Source organism: Myotis lucifugus, unplaced genomic scaffold, assembly GCF_000147115.1.
Source record: "Myotis lucifugus unplaced genomic scaffold, Myoluc2.0 scaffold_0, whole genome shotgun sequence".
Taxonomy (NCBI): domain Eukaryota; kingdom Metazoa; phylum Chordata; class Mammalia; order Chiroptera; family Vespertilionidae; genus Myotis; species Myotis lucifugus.
The window spans coordinates 58,933,898-58,957,214 of NW_005871048.1; positions in this window are offsets into that span (position 1 = coordinate 58,933,898).

A 23,317-nucleotide genomic window follows, 5' to 3' on the forward strand; every position below is an offset into this window, starting at 1 on the left:
TATGTGGTGACTAAATAAAATAAAATACATATCAAATAATACAGGATGGAATTATAGCATTCCTAAAAAGTATTTATTATACAACACGAAACAAAAAATATCAGGGACTTCAGAAAACTCAAACCAATAGCTAACTCCTAAAATAAACACAAGCGAAAAGCCGGACAGTTTATTTAGTTATTGTATTAACATGGATTTCAAATTTGTGAGTATGTTATTATATTGAGGCTCCGAATTGCTTCGTTACACTATGATCTGCAATAATTTCAATATAAATTATCCCTACAACTATTTTGTAAAGAACGTTTACTGTTTAATTTGATACAGATTTCTAAGAAATATTAAATTTTAAAGCATTCAGACAAACTATACGCATACACTATTTTCAAATGATCTATGTGCACTAGTTAAAAATGTACTTAACAAACCAGATAACTATCAAGTAAGAGTATTTTTTCTTAATATTTAAAGTATACCAGTGACTACAGAAGTATTGAAACTATATATAGGAAAAAATTTTATAGATCCATCCTGATCTATCCATCATATCTAGCTATATTTATGAAATGTTTATGAATATATTTATATTTGTAAGGTTGTGAAAATAAAAATTCACACACGGGGAAAAAATAGAAAAGTAGATAATTCAGGCAGCTTATATTCAGTCCTATTCTTTACTAAGTAATTACTTCAAAATATATAACTAATAATTATGTCGTGGCAATTTGGCCATTTGAATCTGCATTTCCCATCCCTTTGTTTTGGTGTCTAATACTTGCCTTCTTGTCTCTATTAGGAATAATTGTTGACCTCATTTCCATACCCTCACCACCTCATTACCTTGTCTCACCCCTGGGAACTGCATTAGAATACTCATGTAGCCTAATAATTTGCAGTATAATATGCTTTGGAAAATATTTATTTTTAAAAAACTGGTGATATGATAACTATTCTAGAGAAAAAATTAAAGCAACTTCGGGATTTCTTCTTGCAACATGATTTGATGCATATGCCTTTCCAGGAGGTTGAACTGCAAGATCACTAGGGCTGACAAACTAGTTCTTACCAGGAATTACTGCATTTTGCATCTTGTGAGAGAATCTAACTGCTGCTGCACACAGGGATACAGCAGAAAAATGGTGACATGGAGAAAACTTGTGAGGGGCAGGTCATGGTAAGCCACAGGAATGATATACTAAGCAAAAACATAAAATTGGTGGGTCTTTTCTCCAAACTAACAAGCTTTTTTAGGTGCCCCCATCTTTTATTTTTGCTGCACCGCTGCATTATTTTGCTAGGGCTGCCATAACAAAGTATCACAGACTGGGTGGCTTAAACAACAGAACTTTATTTCCTCCTAGTTCTGGAGGGAAGAAGTCCAAGATCAAGGAGTTCAAAGAGTTGGTTTCTTCTAAGGCCTGCTCCCTTTGGCTTGTACATGGCCATCTTCTCTCTGCTTCATGGCATTCCTCTTCTTTTAGTAACACCAGTCATACTGAGCCTATTCACAGAACCTCTTTTTACTTCAATTATGAAGTACTGGTGGTTTGGACTTCAAAATATGAATTTGAGGGCTAGCCAATTCAGCCCCTATCAAGCACACAGATTTTAACAGAATTTTAAAAATTATTTGATCTGCAACAAGCAACCAAACAAATAAACATGAGGAAAATAAAATCTTGAATAGGAATAATTTCAGCTCCAAGGGGAAACCATAAGAGTGATTTGTTGAAAAGAGGTCTTTGGTGCTTATAAATTGAAAGTATGAGATATTTTTTACACTACAAAAGCACTAAAATTAATATTTCAACACGTAATTTTTTGGAATCCTTATTTATAATAACACAGCCACTGGTCTTCATTAAGCAATATAAAAATGTTTAGAACTTACATGGGAAATTTTGGTCATTAACGATGGTTATGCTATAGTTTCATAATTACATTGAATGTTTACTTTCACAGAAATATGTACTTATATATTTAACACATGTATGTCACTGACATATTTATAAAATGCAACCTTTAATTGTTCTCAAAGAAGTATTCCATCAACACATAAGAGTGAAACAATGATACACTTGAAATAATATAAAATTGCTTTTGTACCAAATTCTATCCCTAACTGGAAATGTCATATGGAGCAACAATTTAGCCTTCCTCTCTTCTAATCTCTTGGTAAAATTAACTTGTTGTTCTTGGTATTAACTAAGTTTCTTCTAAAACTTCTTGACTCTTAAGTTGCATTAGAATTACATGAATTTCATTAAACCATGTACATATTGATTACATAAAACTGATAATCATAGAGATCTTAACACATAACATGAATATCAAAATATTTGTATTATGGATTTGGTTGATTATACATTAACACTCACCACACATCGCATCAAGAGAACCATGCAACTATTTTTAAGTAATAACTGTCACAATACTTCAACAGGATTGATTCGTAGAGATGTACATAGGAAGAGTGAGAAAATTCACTATTTTCCATTTATTTATTCAATCATTTGTTTGAATATGGACTCAGATATGTATTGTATACTTTTTCATAATCCAATACTACTTTATTTATAAAGCTATTTTATTTGGTAAGTGTGCCTTATACATATTCCCATTGCTGCTTAATTTTGTTTTCAGTTTATTTGCTTATATGTCTTGAGCACTTTCTCACTATCTGCCACTACAAGTTCTAGATTCAACTTGTATATTTCCTGCCCTGCTTGTAGAATCAGCCATTCCTCATAAAATCTTTGCATCCTTTTATTGAAAATTTGTATTACAGACAAAGGTCTAGATGTTAAGTGTCCTCCTTGCTACTGAGGTATTTGTGATTCTAGGTCCTCTCAGATAACAGAGCAAGAAAATACGCTGTACACCAACCTCTATACAAACATACTTCTATATGTAACCATCTGTAACTTTATTAAACAAAAATTTGTTCGTGCTAACGTCTCCAATTCTAATACATTACCACCTGGATCACACTACATCATTAAGTATAGCCGTCTCTCTCCCACTTACGTGTACACTCTTACTCCAAAACTAAGAAACCTGCTTCCCAATGTCTGCTTTTCATTGATGTAATTGTTTGATTTCAGCAACGTATATACAGAACATCAGAATTATGAACTCATGCCCTCGTGCAAAACAGCTTGATCAGAGTTGTTTTCCTTTAGTCTTATTGACTCTACTCATTTCCAAAGTCACTTAGGTCACAACCTTTCCACTCTACTAGCTTCAGTGAGCTTGTTTCATCCTGTTGCTGAACAGATTATATTGCCACATTCTGCATTCAACCATTCAATCCTCTAGCCTCTAAAACTATATATTTTTAATTTGCATACAGTAAGGTTTACTTTTCATGCTGTAAAGTTCTATAGATTTTGACAAGCACATAGTGTTGTGCATCTACCATCACAGTCCCATCTATAATTGTTTTACTGCTTTAAAAAATATCGCCTGTGCTCAAGGGCTCCCTCCCCGCCTCCTGCCAACCACTGGTACATGTAGTGTCTTCATAGTTTTACCTTTTCCAGACTACCATACAAATGGAATCAGACAGTGTGCAGCCTTTTCATGCAGACTCTTTCACTTATTCATATAAATTAAAGACATTCATGTTTTTGTGTGTATCAGTAATAATAGTTCATTTCTAGGTTTAATTATTTATAGCTCATTGTCTTTTATCACTGAATATCATTCCATTTTATGGAGGCAAATTCATTTGGAGCTAATTTTTATGAAAGTTATATTGTGTGTGTTAAGCACTTTTTTTGCTGATGAACATTCAATTGTTCCAGCATACTTTGTTGGAAAGACAATCTCCATTCTCCACTGAATTGCTTTGACCTTTTATATTTGTGTGGATTTATTTCTGGACTCTCTATTCAGTTCCATGTTTCCCTGTGTCTATTCTTTTGCAAAATCATGCTGTCTTGATTACTGTTGCTTTATGAAAGTCTTGAGATCTTGAGTGTGAGTACTCCAACTTTGTTCTTCAGTGTTGGTTTGGTTATTTCAGAATTTTTGCTTTTCCTTTTGAACTTTAGAGCCAATTCGTTTATATCTATCAGGTAACTTGCTGGGATTTTGATAGGAATTGCATAGAATCTATAGATCAAATTGAAAGAATTAACATATTAACAATAATTTGTCTTCCAATCTATAACACACACTATCTCTCCTATGATAGATGTTCTTTGAATTCTACCATAATTTCTGCAATTGTCTGCACATAGAACTTATATCTAATTTAGTAGATTTATAACTAATTATTTATTTTCTGGAGAGTATTATAAATGTTACATTAAAGTTTTCATTGTTAGTGCTGATCATAGGGAAACAATTGCCTTTTGTTTAAGTTGTACTTGTATGCTGTGATCTTGCTATATTTTGTTATTATTTCAGATTTTTAGTAGATGATATGACCTTATACATTCATATCGTGTTCAAATACAAATGTTTTATTTATTTATTTCTATTTAATATATTCTTTTTATTTCTTTTTCTTCTCTTTTTGTTCTATGTAAGAATGTGCTTATTGTACTACAATGTTTACTAGCAATAGTGATAGCAGACCTCCTTGCCATGCCCAAACTTCAGGGTGATAGTAATTTTTTTTTCTTTTTAGGTTCTTTTAATCAAGTTGGGAACATATATTTTATTCCTAATTTACTGAGATTTTTAAAATCATGAATGGCTGTTAGATTTTTTGTTAAATGGGTTTTTTATGTTAACTACCTTGATGAAATTATTTTTACGTTGTTAGCTTATAGTTATAGATTAAGTTAATTATGAATTTAAATAATTTAATAGGTATGGGGAAACTTAGGTTACTTATTTCTCTTGTATGAGTTTTGCCTGTTTGTTTTCTCAAGGAATTGACTCATTACGTCTAAGTGGTAACACTTGTGAGCATAATGTTTTTTTCTGCATGAATTTCAATGTTTGCTTCTTTGTGTGTGTATACTTATATTTATTTATATCACTCAAAATATTAAATATGGTGGATCTATAATTTCTTTAATCCAATGAGATTATTATGTGAAGGTAGGATTTGATGTTTGATAACTGCTATATACATATTTGTCCAACTATAACAATATGGTATACCAAGTTATTGTTTAGGAAGGTAATGTGGGAAAGGCATTGTTTTTGTCAAGTGATTAAACTGATGGACACAAAAAATGAGCAGAGCAAAATTCCTCATTACAATTTATAAATTAATTATAACATTCCTTAAATTCTTGAGATAGTGAAAAGGTCATATGCAAAATAAAATGAAATAAGTATATTAGGTGCCCAACATTTGAATGTTATAGCTGAAGACACAGAAATGAAGAGGAATCTCAAATAATAACCCTTAAAAATGCAGGCTTATGATGGAACATGTAAACTAGTTACATAAGATAAAGTCACATTAAGCATATTACAGATATGTCTAAATCTTTTGTTCTAATAAGAATGTGACATTTTTGCCTCAGCAGTTACTCTTGTAGGAATAGTCCCTTGCCTACATACAAGTATAATGAATAATTTACAAAGCTTAGAGAAAATTTCTGTAGAAATAGTATAATTTTTAAATTAGAAAAATACTTAGAGATTAGTCAATTCTTATTTTCAGAGACATAGTCATATAAATTTTAGTATTGGAAGAAGACGAATAAACATTTGGTAATAACATAGTGTGCTCATTTCCAGCTATATGCTTACCTTTCATTTCATGTACACAGTCCCATGTAAGTAATACCTCTCATTTCATAATGCAAATACAAATTCTCAACCTGATTTCAAAACATACCAATAGTCACATTCCTTTTAAGTGACAGTTCTAAGGAGAAAAGCAAAACCAAGTAAAAAGAGCAGTAACAAAACAGTGATCTATATACAAAAGCTTCCAATCCTCTACCTTGCAAAGGACTATATAAATTTAAAGAAATACCTGCGGTCTCCTATCTCTTTATTTCAATATCAAAGATGCCTGAATTCTGAAGTGGGCCATTCTGTTTTATGATTCTAATCTTGCATAAAATCAGTACATTAAAAAGTAAACTTCTTTCTTATTGCAGCATGCATGCTATGTTTCACTTTGCAGTTCGCTCAGAGGAAAATGTATTTCCATCAACTTTTTAGTTATTACATTTCAACCTTTAATTTTTTCTTAAATGTGAAAACTGAGGCACTGAGAAATGATATGATTTCCCATGGTCTCAAAGCTAATAATTTTCAGGACCCTGATATGGACATGTGTTAGATTAACTTCAATGGTTAAGCTCTTTCCATCTCATTTCTGTCTCCCCTTGACATACCTAAGCTTGGTAATCGTTTACTTATCTCTAGGTTATTTCATTTTCCATTCCATGTAGAAGTTGTTTTAAAAATAGCTCCTAGATTTTTCCCCAATCACTGCCACATATCACTCCCTGTCCTACATATCTCTGAAAAAAAAGAGTCCAACTTTACAGAGTATTCATTTTCTTTGTTCCACAGGTTTTCATTCCTCCTCTTGTGTCTTATATTGGCAGGATTATTTCATAGTTTTATTGTGTGGGAGTGCCAATCCCACAGTGTCTCACACTAGTGCATAATATTTGCAACCCAGGAGTATTTGGGAATTTGAAGAATGTGTCTCCAAAGAATGTGATTTTCAGGTCACTATACTTTTTAGAATTTTTTTTATACAAATGGATTCATTTATCATTTATTTTATTTTTCTTGTTATCAAGTTGTCAAGATTTTCAAGTCACTCTAAGCCAGTGGTTCTCAACCTTGGCTGCACATTAGAATCACCTGGGAATCTTTTGAAAATCCTCGACTTTTTTTAAAAACCTGATTTCTGGGCCTCATCCTCCAGAAATTCTGTTTCTTTGTTATGGGGTGAGGCCACAACATTAGTAACAAAGAAACAGAATTTCCGGAGGATGAGGCCCAGAAATCAGGATTTTAAAAAGATTCCCAGGTGATTCTAATGTGCAGTCAAAGTTGAGAACCACTGCTCTAAGCAATAATAATGCATGTTTATATTCTCTTGGGTACCTTCATTGTTATTCATTCATTCTTTGAAGATACATTATTAATCATGGATTTAATTCACACCTCTCAGTAAAGAAGTTCCATGGGACAAATGTATTCTTATGTTCTGTTTTTTATGCCATAGCACATGGATAGACTAACAAAATGTACTAGTATATGCATATGATAAGGGATTTAATCGGTGAATATTAACAATTGAGGATGGCATAATGTTCTAAATTATTTTGAGTATAGCATGACCAAATGGGTGGACACACAAGTTAATGGGACATAAAAATGGAGGTAATAAGCCCATTCTCCACTGTATGACAAAAGACAAAAGTTAAATGCAAGAAAATGAATTTTACTTTAACAGATGCAAAACCATTTTTTTCTCTTTTCAATTTATTTTTCATTTATTTTACATTCAACTGGAGGGAAATTGGTTATTGATTTTCTGTCAGAAATTGAGAACACAGTTTCTGGAAAAATGAATGCATTCCCCCACTGGTAGAAAAAAAATGCAAGTAATTTACTCTTATCCTGAAGGGTGTCAGAAAGGAAAGGGAGGTAGCAGAGTTCTCAAAACTTGGTGCAGGAAATGAATCCATATTCTTGCCAAAGAGATTCTTGACATGATCATCAAAAACATTTATTTTTAGTAAAATTTATCAAAGGTTGTATGTTTCCAAGAAGCTAGTAACTGTAACTATGTTTGCAGGGTCACAGCAGAACTAGAGGTGACTAGGAGAGTAAGTCCTGTGCTTTACTAGGGTGTAGCCTTATATCCTCAGCTATGCCTGAGAACGGAAATCAATACCTTCAACTACAGGCAATTCTAAGAGGTAAGGTTGAATACAAACATCTGTTTCTTTAGTTCTCATCAAACACCTTAAAAATACATAAATATTTTCTTCTCTTTTACTGTTTGTAATATAAAAACAAATATTCATGAATTTCTAAAAGTTAAGTAGATCATGTGAAAAATATTTTTATTCAATAGGACAAAAATAAAGCAAATGAGTTTTTATATTGGACATATATTTATATATTTTCTTTACAACCTACTAGTTATTGCCTAAAATAAAATTGTGCTTATATAACTTATTTTAATTTTTTTCTGACCTGCTGATGTCAATTGCTTTTAAAGTCAGCTACATGAATAGATTAATTTCAGTTTTTATATTTTTCATGATTTAGCTAATGCTTTTCTCACCGGTAGGTTCACCAAAATTTTTAATCTAGTTTTACTTCATTATATTTCTTAAACTGAGACAATATAAAAATGCTGTATAGTTATTTATGTTAATAAAAGTGCTTGTGAACTGCCTAAAGAATCCATATTGCATATAAGTAAAAAACAAGCAATTTAAATTCAGTGAAATCAGTGTGTATCACAATTATAAAAGTCAAACACAAACTTTAATTTTGACAAAATCAAATGTAAAATGTGTTTAGATTAAAATTCACAAACAGTTATCACTTTAGAGAAAGTTTTAGGTTAAAATTATGAATTTTAACATGCTATCCATTAATTTGCATCTTATTTAGCAACCATTTATTGACCATTTAATATGTAAGATATACATAATAATGGTTCCTGTATTTATGTCACTTTAAAAATAAACTAGTGTGTTTTAATTTAGGTGACTATTTTACATTTAAACACGTAGCTTTTTGTATCAAAATCAAATTCATTTAGAATGTTTTTTTTTACTTTTATAGTTTAGTATTAAGAACATAAAGATAGCATTTGATTGAAAACCAACCATTTTATTAACAGTGAGGTATTAGAGATAGTTTTATTAATACATTTGTCAAAGATTAGAAATTCTTCCAACAAGGACAAAAAAAACCCCACAAGAGATTCATATCTTAATTGTGTGACATAGGAATATATTATGACCACTATTTCTATCATATTAGAAATATCAGCTTTGTTCTGCCAATTTCTTTAGAAGTTGATTCATTTTCCTTCTTTTGGTTAGAGTATTGTGGGTTTCAGATTAAGTTGCAGCTCTATGATGTGTTTTTAAATGAAAATTCAACTTTCAGTAGGTTTAAAATGGAAAGCCACTGCCTGACTCCAGGCTATCTGCTCGGTAATTGCAGAAAGAACTTTGTTAGGTCCATGTAGAATGAATGAGCCCCAGCTCTGTGAAATGCTGTGCAGACGATCCATCCAGCTGAGAAAAAAACTTTGAAGATGATTGCCTTAGGAATTCCAGCGAACACGGGCTGAGGGAGTGACTCTAATTCAAAGCAAGCAAACCATCCTGATTTTTATGAAGATAACTACTCGAAACTCTGGAAAGTGACTACTTCATACAGGACATAATTGGCATTTAAAAAACATTTGATCTGACTGAGTTAGCAATGCAGGTTGAAAAGGAAACCAATTTACTATTATTGGAGTTTTATAACCACATCTGTGTTACTTATATAAATAAAAACTATAAAGATTCTGTCCGGAAGTGAAAGTTAAATAATAAAATAAGCCAAGTGCACAGCCAATGTTAGGATGTCTCTACATATTGCAAATGCATCACACATATGATTTTTAATTTAGCTAAATCAAGTGGCAATAAAGGACAAATTTTAGAGAGTGAAGATTATAAGAGCACAACCTTCATAAAAATTCATAGTTGTGCACCAATCTTCATTTTCTCTTCCTTTTAAGTCGTTGAATATTTTATGGATAAATGGCCCAATATTGAGCATTTAAAAAGCTCAACCATGTGGTTAAGTTCTGGTCAAGGAAATTTTAGTGGAAGTGGTGAATAAAACTTGTTCTCAAAGGGAAAATAAACGAGTTTTTTTTTTAATCTCTTTTTCCTCATGCTAGCTGAAATGTGGACTTAGTAGTTGACTCTCAAAAGGGTTTCATGGAACTCCAAGTGGAAACGCTGTATTTAAAAATGAGCACTAAAAACAAGATGCTGAAACTGGAGATCAATGGAGTCTGGGGCTCTCCTGCCAGCCAAAAAGCAGAGATAGGGATTGGATGATAAGTGCACATTTAATAATATCAGCTGCTGGAAATCTGGGAAGGTGACCGGTAAAAACCCTAACATCCACCTTCCCCTTTAGCTTGTTAGAAGTAAGCTTATATAGGGGAGTCAAGGGAAGGGGATGTGGGCAGAGGGCACAAAGGGGTTTCTGGTGATGTGACGTCCTGGAATTTGAGTCCCTGTTGGGGCTCTTGATAAATGTCTTCATTACTGGTTCCCGGAACAGGAGGGTGCAACATCCCAGTGTTTCTGAGACCTAATCAATCAGCCTCCTCATTCATCGTGGCCAGGTGTGTAGGTTCAAGGCTCCCGTAAAAGTCTTTTTGTTCTTGCCTGGTCAACTGAAAACTTCAAAAAAATCTTAGCCAGATCATATGTACATTTGATTATTTAATTACATATTCTGTTAGTAAAAGGAAGGGGAATGAAATAAAGAGGAAGAAAAGAGAAAAAAAGTAAAAATTGTGTTTTTAGCCTGGCTAGTGTTGCTCAATAGTTGAGCATGGACCTATGAGCCAGACGGACTTGATTCCCGGTCAGGGTGCATGTCCGGATTGTGGGCTCGATCCCCAGTGTGGGGCGTGCAGGAGGCAGCCAATCAATGATTCTCTCTCATCATTGATGTTTTACTCTCTCCCTCTCCCTTTCTCTCTGAAATCAATAAAATATTTTAAAAAACTGTATTTTTATTCTAAGCTTGTACCTCTAAAATGCCACATCCACCTTCCCTATGTCATCTCAGATTGTTTGTTGTGACAGAAATTTCTATGTTGTTTAAACTGGATATTTTGATGACCACTCATAGGCAAACATAATCCTAACTAATGCAGAATCTATACTAATAAAAGGGGAATATGCTAATTAGACCGGATGTCTTCTGGAAGTCCTTCCTGACAAAGCCGGGCTGCATGCCTGCAGCTGTGGCAGGCCCAGGAGAAGCCGCCTGAGGTCCTGGGCAAAGAAGCCGCTCCACCGACCAGCCTCCGCCATGGACCTGTTCGGGGACCAGCTGCCGGTAAGTGAGGGGCAGCCTGCGGGTGAGGAAAAGGGGGCAGGCAGGCGGGCTGGTGGCGGCCTGGAGGCCGCAGAGCCTGAGGTGGTCGGCGGGAGGAGAGGCCGGGCAAGCGCTTGCCTCGGCCCAGCTCCAGGGTGCACACTGCAGCCCTGGAGCTCGGAGGACTCCGCCATGTTCGCTGGGTAGCAAGAAAAGCTGGCCTTTGTGTGTGGCCCTCACAGGCAGCAGCTCAGCTTTGGGCCGCTCAGCGTGGGCCTGGAGCAGAGTCCCTCCGCCTTCACACTTGGTGAGGCGTCTGGGGCCTGTAGCCTCCGCCCGCAGCCCGCAGCCCTCCTGCCTGGGTCTGAATTGCTTTTCCCTTGAGCAGCGTTTTTCCATTTTTCTGAACGTGCGTGTGCAAGTTCAGGGTTTTGTTTTGGTTTGTTTTTACTCCAGACATTGAAGGAATCGCCAGCGTTGTCTTTTGTGTCTTTGAATCATCCTCTGTGTTTCTCTGATTTTTTGGTTGATAGTTTCCTGGGTCACGGGAAGTCTCCCTCTCCCCAGTCAGGAGCCCCAGCCCAGGCCCACCCATCGGCCTAACCCTGACCAGGGCCGGGGGGGGAGTTCCTGCAGGCTGGGGTTTGAGCCCCATGCATTAGCCATAGGAGACCAGTGCCTTTGTTATTGCTGTGTGTCTGGGTTTTAATTGGACAAATGCTCGGTGGTCTCAGGCGAAGAAGCTGCCCGGTGGTCCCCGGAGCCAGCTTAGCAAAATCTTGCAGGAGGAGAATTCTGTCTGGGTTTCCCCAAATTCCCTCAGCCCCTACCCACCCCTCTGTAAAGGTGCAGAACAAGTGAGGCCCCGGAAATAAAAATCAGAGGTCTCCAGCAATGGTGGGCTTCTCTCATCATAGTCATTTGGACTGGATGGCATTTGAGTATTTATCTAGGCACCAAGCTCAAGTCATGATCTCTGCCCTTAAATAATTCACAATCTTAGAGCGAGTAGATGATAAAAGCGCAGTAATGACATCAGAATGTAAGGCAACAATACAGAGAGGAACAGAGGCAATTGCTAGGATGATTTTCCAATAATTAGTACAAAGAGTATGTGCTATGAATTAAATTAAAAAATATGTGTGGAAGTAGCTGCTTCATGAGTGTGGCATCCCTTCCTATTTTAAAGGAAGCTGAGTTCCATGTGAACTGTGTACTATACTGTGATATCTGAGGCACAGGACAAGGGAGGCCCTAAGTGTACTATGCTTTGAAATTTGAGATTTGATATCTATTTGTGTACACCTCAGTTTTATAATAGTTAAATTACTAGAATGATACATCTTGCTATAAAATATTATTAGAAGATCAAATGATGAGGTGACATTTATTGTTATTTTTCTATAAATGAACACAATCTCTGGTATGCTAAAGTGATAGGTATTATAGAAATATTCAGATAGGGAGAGCTACAGGCTTGATTACAAGTGAGGCTAACTATCACAACCCACATTTATTGCTAAAAAGAAGCAGGGAGCAAACTAGAAACTGAACCAAATTTAAGCCCTTGAAGGGCAAATGTAAATTGGATAAGCTTCGCTATTACAAGAGCAACAGAAAGAATTCAGAGGAAAGAATGAGAAGCAGATTGCATCCACTCTAAGTTGCTGCTAAAGAAAAAGAATGGTATACTATGAAAATACTTAATACAGACTGTAAAGAGATTTGTTCATAGAGGATTTCCTAGAGTAAGTGGTATTTAAGTTATTTTTTTTAAATGTGAAAAGGTTAGCTAGATAAGAAAAAGGTGTAGGGGGTCCCAATTGGAGAGGGTGCAGGCGGGGCTGAGGGATCCCCCCCCCATGCACCAATTTCATGCACTGGGCCTCTAGTTATTATATAATCTTGCCCTCTCACTTATTACATTTATCAATAAATTTTAAGAACAGTTTTTTTGAACACACAATGAAATTGCCTCTCCTATGTTCCTTTTATGGACTCAGTCCTTGACCAGTGTGACTAAGACCCTGTATGCTTTCACTTTTCTGAATATTCCATTCAGTGAGAAAAACTAGTTTCACAACTTAGGTTAAAATTTAGGAGAAAGTATGGTTTACATGCTGAGTCTTGAAAGTTTAAGCAAAATTACACCTGCTACTTTGGTTGACTGTCTCATAACTATGAAGCTGAGTCTTCACATTTGAACTAGTAGGAAAAGGCTATTCTGAGAAAAATGAAATTCATGTTTTATCTTTTTCCTTGAAATTCTCAGTAGCCAGTTTTCCCAATGAAAGCCCGAGTTTAGGTGTTATATCAGAGATACAAAGTCAAGTTAACCCTCCCTCAAAGAAAAAACAATGTAGACTATCTAAGATTTGAGAGAGAACAGCTAAGGATGGTCCCCAATTGCTGGCTTCACTCACCAGCATAATGGTACCAGCAAGACTGGAAGTTGAGGTCCATGTTGGAGGGAGCATATTACGAGTGAGCTTTTGGTAGAAGGGTGGGAACAGCTTAAGTGTCCAAGAAAATCAGATGAGGTGCTTTTAAAAAATAGAATTTGAATTGCTCACCAAACTCAGGGATGCAGATTAAAGGTGGATCTCAATTCATTTTAAAATAAGAATTATAGATGGTTCTGATGCAAATGGTATGTGGCCACTGTTTGGCAAACAATGCTGAAGGAAAAACAGCTTTTAGGGCAGCCCACATTCTTTTACTCTCAGTCTCCTCAGAGCAATGGAACCAGTCACACCACCACTTCATCACATCTTTTCTCACTGATTTTCCTGTCTCTCTCTGATAAAAGACCCTTGTGATTAGGTTGGGACCACCTGGATAATAGGAAGAAAAACAAACCAAATGAAGACATTTCAAGAAAGAAAATACACAAATGCCTGTTTACATTAAGCGTTTAACATCACCCTGGCTGGTATGTTCAATGGTTAGAGCATGAGTCCTCACACTGAAGTGTTTTGGGTTTGATTCCTGGTCTCTTCTCTTCTCTTCTCTTCTCTTCTCTTCTCTTCTCTTCTCTTCTCTTCTCTTCTCTTCTCTCTCTCTCTCTCTCTCTCTCTCACTCATCCCTCCAGCCCCCCTTCCACTCTCTTTCTAAAAAAAAAAATTCAATGGAAAAATTATCCTCCAGTGAGGATTAACAAACAAAAAAACATGTTCAACATCATTATACATTAGGAAAATGCATATTAAAACAAACATGACACAGCATTATCATTCACAAGAAACGCTATAATCCACAACTGTTAATACCAAGTGTTGGTAAGAATGTGAAGAAAACAAAACCCCTATACATTGCTGGTAGAAACTTAAAATGTACAGGTCCTGTAGCAATCAGTTAGACAGTTTCCTAAGATTAAATATATAATTGCATATGATCCAGGATTATTCCCCCAGTGGTCTACCCAAGCAATATTAACAACTATATCCACACAAAGATTTGTAGAAAATTTTCATAGGAAGAAATTGGATATATCTAAATAATCAGCAACTGGTAAATGGGTAAACAAAGTATAGTGTATTAATACAGTGGTATACTACTTAACAATAAAAAGGAACAAACCACAGATACCAAATCCAGCAGTTGCATAAATCTCAAAAACAATATGCTAAGTGAAAAACCAAACTGACTGTATTGCATTATTGCATTTGAATGAAAATTCTAGAAAAATACCCCACTAAATATTGTGTGTATCACATATACACATATACACACATTCATTCATATCTATACAAATATTATATGTACATATATACATACAGATATGCAGGGTGTTCCAAAAATGTATATACACTTTGAATAATTATTAATTCCAATGGCTTAATATGAAAAGAAAGAAACATCAACTGAGCTATCAGCTGTTAAAGTGTGTATACATTTTTGGGGGACACCCTGTATATACACATATATTTGTTCTATAGTTGCCTGGCACTGGATATGGGAGCTGGGGTCGACTGCCAAGAGAAAATTTTATGGTGATGCATATATTCTATACTAGATTGTGTTGATGATTACAAACAGTATACTAGTACATTCAATAAGAGTTATAGGATTACAGGGTTACAATTGATGACTTTTCTGGCATGTACCTTCTTTATTTCTCAATAAAGAAATAACAACTAAGAAGTCACACACACAAAACAAGTAAAAAAGAACAATCTATCACATACAAGGCAAGATAAATTTCTGAACAAACTAGTCAACAAAACCTACTAAACACTGAATTTAGAAATTGATGTAGGGTTAGTAATGAACTCTTTTGCCCTCCCTCTCCAGTTCATATTTTTATACGAATTCTTCAGTTAAATTTGGCATAAGAAGGATCAAATATAAAAATACTTCAGTGATTTCTTGTTTTATTTAAAATATTTTAAATTATTTTAAAAACCACATACTAAAAATTTAGATAAGGAAATAAAAACGTATTACTACACATTGGAGATACCTAAGTTCTATGCTCTAAAAATAATTTGAAGTAATTTTTTCCAGCTTACTTCTAATAAAGCCTTTTTTTGCAGGAAACATTAAGAAGCTTAAATTTCTAATCCTTCAAAACTGACTGGGTGCTTGAAATCTGAAAATGTCACAAAGCACTAAATTGAAACTAGTCCTGTATAACATATAACCCATGGAGGGGAACCACAATTACAAAGTAAGACTTAGAAGCAAGGCTTAAGCATTTGAACAAACGCTATCAGGTTACAAAATTGGCAGACAATGGAAAGGAGTGAGGGAAAAAGATGTCTTTAGAGTCTTGGGTTTCTTCACTTTTCTATTATGAAAATATTTATTAGAGTTAAGCATTTTTAATATAGACATACCTTGCAGCTTAGTAAGAATTTTTGATCTTTAAATATTTTTATTTCCTCTTAAATACTTGTTTATTTGACAATACTTGTAACTTGATTTAATTGGCGCCTCATGATGTATGAGATGTATAAACAGACATTCCTGGGATTAAATTCAGATTCAGCTAAATGGAGTACTTTGAGGCAAAAATAAATAAAAATATAAAATAATAAGCTTCAATTTTCTCATACACTAAAGGCATTGATAACATCTACTTTGTCATTGTCTTTAACTTTAGGTGTTATGGATTTAATAGTCTTTTAAGTAGTAAATGTTCAGGGAAGGCTTAATTCTGAAGATGAAGCTCACCCCAAGATTCCTGATGCTTTTTCATTGAACCAAACCAGAAACTAGGGCTGTTCTAAAGGGATTTTACAGATGTAAATAAAGAATAGATTCAGTTGACCTATAAATAATCAGATTATCCAGGTGGGTCTGACTCAAGTAGGTGAACTCTTTTAAAAACAGAGTTTGTTCCAGCTGGTAGCTAAAGAGAACATTAGAGATTCAAAGCACAGGACGAATTTGGTGCCTTCTCACTGCTGGGAGATGGAATAGGCCACAGAACAAGGGATATGGGCCCAGTTATGTTCTCCTAAAATTATTACGCTAAAATCCTAACCTCTAGTGACTGTATTTGGAGATAGGGTTCTTAAAGATATAATTATGTTAAAATGAAGTCATTAGTGTGAACCCTAAACCGATATAAGAACAGACAATGAAGACACAGACAGGTACAGAGGGCGGAATACCTGTAGACACGGAGAAGAGGGCTTTCTACAAACCATGGAGAGAGGTCGCAGAAGAAACCAATCTTGCTGATGCCTTGATCTTGGACTTCAGCCTACAGAATTGTGAAAAAAAAATACATGTCTGTTTTTCAAGCCATCAAGTCTGTGGTACGTTGTTATGGCAGCCCTAGAAGATTAGTGCAGTTAATATACATAATAAGAATTTTGCCTTTTCACAATGTGACTGTATCTTAAAATGCTAATTTTTAAAATATTTTGCCATAAATGTTCATTTGTCAAATTAATAGTATATAAGTTGAAAAATTACCTTTATAATAATGGTGCTTGATGAATTCATGCAATAATATTTTATGTGGTGCTGCATACTTGAAAGTATTTTATATATTACAAAAAATGATAGCATGAAAAAATCTGCATATTTATATTTGATCTGAATATTGTTTTATAATTAAATACATATTTATCAGATAACAGAGTAGTGTTTTAAAATTTGAGTTCAATTAAGGATTAGCTAATGTTGGAAGAGAAAATAGTTAATTGTTTAAAAGACTTTGATAGTAGTTGCTCTGATGCTCAGATATCAAAAATAAAAATGTGATGTAATATCATAAATTACAAAACTTTCATATTGCTTTATGCAATTTAACTAACATTGGAAAACAGGCCATTCTAACAAGGAAATATTCATTTAACAGAATCAACAAACTTGAAACATGCAAGTTAAATTTCTACTCAGTCCAATTCAATTGAACAATTTAGCTTTAATTGACATGCGTATGTGTTTGTTATAGTTGCATATATACCAATGCATATATTTATGGATGGATATTTGCATATCTACATGCATACATGTGTGTGCTAATTGTTATCTACTAATTAAAAACAATGAATAGTTCTAGGTTTGACACAGATCTATAAGATATTAATGAAAAAGAAGCATCTGTTCAAGAAATAATTTTGAAAGGCATTTATTATTTATATCTGGGATTGTAACTAAAGACCAGTAACCAAAATTAAGAGAATTAATTTTTTCAAAATTGATAAAACTCATTAAATATGACTAAAATCACATCAAATTAATGTAGAATAAGATAGAGCCATAGGGATAATGAAGTGCAAACTGGCATTGCCAGTTGTTCTCTTGGAAGTAAATGCAGTTAATCATTTAACAGACCATAAGTATGAGTACAGTGAATAATTCTAATTCCATCTGAAAATCCAAATAGAATAATATGCATAACTCCATTTGGTGACCAATTTGGCAACTTTTCTTTGAATTACATTGTAAATAATTCTGCCTTATTAGTCACTGTTGGGCCTTTTGGTGGCATGTAAAAAATAAAAATGAACAACAGGCTTTTGAAGCCAGATAACAACAAGTAACCACATGAAGTAGCTAGCACGTTTACCAGGAGCTGCTCACAGAGTAGCTGTACAGCATTCTGTTAAACTTGGGACATCTGCTCTGGATATTGTAAAATATAAAAATCAGGGTATCAACAGGATCCCACAGTTAACAGCTCAGGAATGAGTATTTTCATAGACCTCATTCATTTAAAAACAATGGGATCTGATTAGCCCCCTGTGCTAAACAGAATATAAGTTAACAAGAGATGATTGGTCAAATAAAATATTTTCCATTTAGGGGGACATTGTCTTTCTTTTTGAGTGTAGTAAGCACTATAACACACAATCATGTCATTTTCTAGAAATATCTTAATCACAAATGGTCTTATTCTGTCAGCAAAAGGATATTTTCTATGTACTCCCCCACTACCCTCCCCCCCGCTCCCCGCCACCCCCCTACTTCAGGTACTGTGAAAGACAGAGAGAGAAAATGATTACTAAAACATGCAGGGAAATGCTTTAGTACCAACACTGAAGGAAGAGATGCTACGTTTTGAAATGAAATATACCAAACTAGTGCATAAGAAGAGTGATAAGAATGTTTTGGCAAGCTGTCTTGGATCTCCAAAGCAAATTGTATGCCTCGGGGATGGATCTGAATTACATATTTGGATTTCAAAGTAAATCAGAGAATTTTTAATCAAAGCTTTTTAAGATCGGGCTGCCAATAGCGGATAGCACTAAGGAGTTATGAAAATTTAAAACTTATTGCTAGGAGTGTGTATTCTGTTTAATTTCAAAATGTTTGCTCCATAATTATGGTCTGCATTTTAATAGTGCCTCTGCTTCTTTACTTCAGGAATTTTTTTATTATTTAAAAGCAGAAGATTATACTTAGATAGCTTTATCTCAGTTATATCAGATGCTCAGAATTAAGCCCATAAACCCAAGTATTTACTATCATATATTGGCCCTTGTTGAAGAAAAAACACAATAGAGAGTAAATACTAATAATAATGTAAATTTTCATCTATCAAAGTAGCCATTAAAAAAAATGTCCCCATATTTTCAAAGGGATTTGTGGTAGATTACAAAAATACCTATAGTATAGAAACATAGAGATCAGCAGGATAGAAACAATAGAGAGCTATTAAACCAGTAAGAGCTTGAACGTAGAAATGTGTGCAATGAAATTCAGTACAGTTTTTAAATTTGGATGGCGAAATCAGCTTGTAGCTTTCTGGCAGCCAAAACACAAAGAGAATTATGTTCAGTTACAACTTTCAATACTTGTAACTGGTATGTGAGCTTGATGAACAAATTTCAAAATTCATAACTTGTTCATAAAATTAATATATCAGCACACTGAGGAATCATAAAGAGGGAAATGGGGCAATTCTGGCTGAAGTAAGTTGAAGATGCCAGCAGAAGGAAAAACAACACCATTGCCCACAGATAAACAAGCCAGTATTGAATTCACCAGGCTTCTCTGGAACCTATAAATAACCGAAATTACTTTCCATTATAACTGAGTCCGTTTCCTCCAGGGAAAACTGCTCTTCTTGATAGTTTTCAGCAAATCAGCTTGCCGAGGAAGGGGAAATAAAGCACAACAAATTCCTACACATCTCCCATTTCCATTGACTTTCTCCATGTGTTCTTTTGTTTGTTGTCAAACTTCCCCCTCCCTTTGTTTGGTGACAGTATATATGTGGTTCAATTCTCTTGCATATAAATAAATTGAATTGTACATGTACTAAATTAAATATCACAAGTTTTTACAACACCTTTCCAGAAAACAAAAATCTCTTAATGACGTGAGAAAGTTAATCCTGGATACTTTCTTAATAAATAAATTCCTTAGTGGTTTTATGTGACATGTTAAACACCATTCTTAGAATATACAGGATGAAGTTTTTTATGTACAACTAGAGGCTCGGTGCAAGGATTCATGCACTGGTGGGGTCCCTCGGCCTGGCCTGCACCCTCTCGCAATCCAGGACCCCTCGGGGGATGTCGGATTGCCAGTTTTGGCTCAATTCCCGCAGGCCAGGCCGAGGGACCCCACCGGTGCATGAATCCGTGCACAGGGCCTCTAGTATGCATATAAGATCTTTGGTTAATCTCTTCCCACCCTCACCCCTCCACCCTTCCCTCTGAGATTCATCAGTCTTTTCATGTTTCCATGCCTGTGTGTTTAGTGTCTGCCCCCTGGTGGTCAGTGCACGTCATAGCTACTGGTTGAATGGTCGAACGGTCAAATGGTCGCTTAGCCTTTTATATATATAGATGATAATATCCCTCAGTTATTTCAATTGCATAATTACAATTGTATTTCCAGAAAGCACATATATATATAAATATATATATATGTATGTGTGTGTGTATGTATGTGTATGTGTGTATATATATATATATATATATATATAACCCCTAATGTGCAAATAGACGGAACTGCAGAACAGCCAGTTGCTGTGACATGCGCTGACCACCAGGGGGTGCGTGCAGGGAACATGGCGGGTGTCAGCAGCAGGCAGCAGAGCGTGAAACATGGCGGGTATCAGCTGCGGCGGGATGGTGGAGGAGGTGAGCAGGGGCGCCAGACCAAGGCAGGCGCGGGTCACTGTCATTGGGGCAAGCCTCTGGTAGTTACTGAAAATTCTTTGCTCTCGCACGCCGTGGTCCCGCCAGGTGCTTGCACCTGCTGCTGGCCCAAGCCCCACTCACACCCACTGCTGGGGCCCGGTGTCAGCCTTAATTGCTTGGCGCCAGCAGCGGGTGTGAGCAGCGGCTGCCAGCCCCGATTGCCCCTCAGGGCTTCTCCACCTCCCCCTGCTCCTGAGGCGTGATCCAGGCAGCAGCTGCCATTCACACAGCGTAGGGGAGCAGCAGCAGCAGGAGTGGGGCTGCCAGCAGACAGGGGACTGGGGGCTGCAGTGGGAGGGGCCGGTTGAGGGTGTGGAGGATGGGCCAAGACCCGCCCCCTGTGCCCACCACAGCCTCATGGCCCACAGTTCCTTTTAAGGTGCACAAATTCGTGCACTGGGCCCCTAGTTTCTATATAAGAGCAGGTTACTTGTGCTGCTGGTCAGCATAATTTAGCAGTAAGATTTAGAATATCTCTATCAATAGTTCTAAAGTTCTAGTGTGAGTTGTATTCACCTGGACAGGGCTTAAGGTGAAGATTCTTCTCCTAAAACTTCTAATCACATTTCTGCTTAGTAGATTTTACTTGTAATCCAAGATTTTATTTTATTTTTATTTCTTTTTAACTTTTTTTGTTGTTATCCTCACCTGAGGACATTTTTCCATTGATTTTTTTTAGAGAGAGTGGAAGGGAGGGAGAGAAAGGTAGAGAGAGAGAGAAACATTGATATGAGAGAAACACATTGATTAGTTGCCTCCCACATGTGCCTCAACCAGGGATGAACCTGTAATCCAGGTATGTGTCTTTGACCAGGAATCAAACCTGAGTCACACAAGCCAGGGCAGCTTATTGCAAGATTTTTAAATAACTGACAAGGTAAGTTTGATTCTTATGACCCAGGACAACACATTAAAAAATATTGATTGGGTGTTATTTTAGAAAAGTGGTTTGTAAATCTCTAAGAAAATCATTTATGAATTTTATTTCTCCAAATTGAGTTTATTAAAATATAATTAGCATGTTTGCTCATTTGTTGCTTTCAATTTTATATCCCATATTTGAGTGAAATCATATGGCTCTTGACTTTTTTGTTTGACTTATTTGCTTAGTTGATGGCAGCATTTAATCTTTTCTTATGGCTGAGTAATAGTCCATTGTGTATATGTACCTAATCTTCTTTATTTAATTATATATCAAAGGGCACTTCAGTGGTTACTAGAGGAAAGGGGCTTGGATGGGTAGAAAAGGATATGATGGTCAATATAAGGTGACTGCCCGGCCGACTTGGCTCAGTGGTTGAGCATCAATCTATGAACCAGGAAGCTAAGGTTCTATTCCCAATCAGGGAACATATCCAGGTTGCAGGCATGATCCCCAGTGTGGGGCATGCAGAAGGCAGTTGATCAATGATTCTCTGTCATCATTGGTGTTTCTATCCTTCTCTCTTCCTCTCTGAAATCAATAAAAATATATTTTAAAAGTATATGACGAGGGCAGAAGATTTGACGTTGGATTGTGGACACAATGCACTATACAAATGACGTATTACAGAATTGCACTCTTGGAACCTATATAATTCTATTAACCAATGTCACGCAAATAAATTTAATTTAAAAAATAAGCACTTTATATTTGAACAGTTTAGAATTTTACTTTTAGAAAAGAAGTATGAGGAACTCCATAGACCCACTCATTGTGCTTAACATGAATCCTAAAATTCTACCTCCCCCTTACACATAGTGAGGTAAGTATTTTACAGAGGAGAAAGCTTAGGCACAGAAAAGTTCAATAATCTCTCCAAGGACACATAGCTAGGGATTGTGGCTGAGATACTAACTCACGCAGTTCAGTGGTGGACGCCAAGGTCTGAATCACTATACTAATAACTAGATAGGCTGAGGATACAGACGATGATTCAATTTGTATTTTAGAGTGAGCCAAAAAATGCAATATATGTTGCTTATGTCCAGGGAACAATTTGCCATAAAAGCAAAAATGGCCATTCTGCATTTGTTATATGTCTCTAAGAAAAGGCTTTCTACTCCAGTCCTAGGAGAAATTTTTTTTTTTACTTGTTGATAATAAAGGCTCTGAAGGCAACCAATGACATGTATGTTATATAGACAGAACAGGCAATGTTGGGTTCCAATCTATCATATATTTTATGATTTACTTTGATTTCTGCAATATTTATTTTGTGTCTGGCTAAAAGGAAAATTTCATCTTGTCTACTGGTTGTCTAAGAGCAGTATTTGATTGTTAGCTGAATTTCTGCTAGACACATTCCTTCAACAAAGGAGAAAAAATATCTTTTTGAAGAAATTGTTTTATAGTTCCGACACCTGGGCTTTTAGGGAATTCTTTTGGGCTAGGTTTAAAGAAGTGTTTGGTCTAATAAAAAGGTCTTCACCTCCCTCTCCCCTTCCCCCTTCACTACAAAAGCAAACTGCACCTAGATACATGCATTTTTAGAGATACATATGGAACTAAAATTCATTTTACTTTGTGGAGGTGTGTGGGTTTTTGTTTTTTTTCAGGTTTGCAAATCTGCACATTTACATTATTTTGATGTTATGTGATACACTGTTCAAATGTAATTCAACAAAATTTTAAGTAAAAAATCAATTTCTATTATAAGATAGGAGAAATGGTACCCCAGTTATTTATTACATTCTAGAAAAA